The sequence below is a fragment of the Lathyrus oleraceus genome, chromosome 5 (genome assembly GCF_024323335.1).
Source record: "Lathyrus oleraceus cultivar Zhongwan6 chromosome 5, CAAS_Psat_ZW6_1.0, whole genome shotgun sequence".
Lineage (NCBI taxonomy): Eukaryota > Viridiplantae > Streptophyta > Magnoliopsida > Fabales > Fabaceae > Lathyrus > Lathyrus oleraceus.
In genome coordinates, this window is record NC_066583.1 from 543,066,437 (window position 1) to 543,068,359 (window position 1,923).

Here is a 1,923-nt window from a genome sequence, read left to right on the forward strand (position 1 = left end):
CCCGCCATTGGGTAGGCCATAAGAGCAAAATGCTGATTTTTAGGGTTTTTGGCTCTTTTTCGCTCCTTTTCTCGATCGGGGCTCCTATTAAGGTAAAAACCTGAAAACAAAGGAAAACACAGTAATAACACAACAAAACGATAATAAAATAACTAGAATGCATGCGAAATCGGAGTCGAAAAATACGTAAATTTTAGTGTGATCAAACTCTCCCACACTTAAACCTTTGCTTGTCCTCAAGCAAAACATTGAAGAGCTCATAAAAGAAAGACTGGTGTAAACGAGTGCTCAGGTGAAAATTCTAAGTTCAAGTCGGGATGCAGTGATAGGTACTAACTGAGTGAACTAAGGGTATCATGATGACACTAATCCGCAAATACGGACATAAACTTCATTCCTATATTAACCAACCCATATTATCCCACAATACCTAGGCCTGCCTCTTCATCTCTTTTTGTGTCCTTTTCATTCAGGCGCAATCACATTAAGCCCGTTATCCGTACATACTTCATAGTAGAGTGGCCTGTTAGTGATTATGATCAGAGCATGGGATTTCTGGCACATAAATATGTGTAAATCCTTTTATTGGACCCAACTGTAGTTGTGGGGGATCGGATCGTAATCCGCCCTACCGAGTTCAGTGCCAGATACCTCTGAACCAACTAACAGTGAGTACTGCTTTTTTTTCTTTTTGTAGCATTTTTTTTACAATTCTTTGGTTTAAATGACTTTGTGAGGGTCACCTATACCGGAGTTGCCTTTTTTTTTGCTTTCTTTTATTTTTTGTTTTTCTGGATCATTCACTTATTTGCATCGGTCCCCTACGTAGAGGATGCGTAGGCCGGAGCTGACTGCTGAGATAAACTACTAAGGACTTATACGGAAATGATGATTAAGGCCATGGTATATGGGGTTTCGGGAATGATTCCTATATTTACGAAGCTTATGGTGCTAAAACAGATACTGATGTTTTGCAAAGTTCTCCCAAGTCACCGCATCCTTACTCAAAACATGTCCTTAAAACCTGAAAACTTCCGAAATAACACTATTTTCTTTTGCAAAAATTTTTGGTGAGGCTAAAGGTATGGGGAGGTAGGATTGTACTAAAGATCCACTGTATTTGGTGACTCGTCAGACTCATGCATTATACTAGAAAGCAAAATAAACAACAAAAAGGGAAATTAAACAACTAAAAGGAAATAAACAGTCTAAAAACAGCAAATAAAACTGAAAATAAAAGGAAAATGAGAAATGCTCCTCCCACACTTAAATCGAACATTGTCTCCAATGTTTCGAAATAAGATAAGGGAAGAGTTACCTGGCAACCTATTGCTGACCACTAGTGCCCTCGCCATCCTGAGGTGGACGACGGGATCGGGTACGACGACGGTCTCTCTGATCCATCCTCGCCTGCAGGGCATCCTGAGCGGTCCTCACCTCTCGAAGGTTACCAATAATGGAACCTTGGGTGGCTTCAATTAGTGCCATGTGTCTCTGGTTGTATTGTTGTTGACGGGCTTGTGTACCGACTTGTCGGGAGAAGTTCCCGATTTTGCAACCGTTCAATGATTTTTCTTTGTCTCTCCCCTGGTTTCCCTCCTCGAAGAACGAATCCGTTGAACTCCATTTGAATGCTCTTGAAATGTGGATGAAGAAGATGAAGTGGTTGGTGAAAAGGTTGGATTTTTACAAAATCTGGCGGATGAAATCAAAAACGGAAAGTGGATTAATGATTTGTGTGGTATGATGGTTAGGAAAGTATGAGCTTTTTGAGGGTTCAAGGACTTTTTTCCAAGGTGAAAAAATGGGTTTTGGAGGTTGTAAGTTGCAAAAATGGTGAAGAAGAGAGGTCTGCCCCGACCATTTACAGACGCTGTGGCGGGCGCCACAAGGCAAAATCCGGCTGGGCCAGATTTTGGTCCT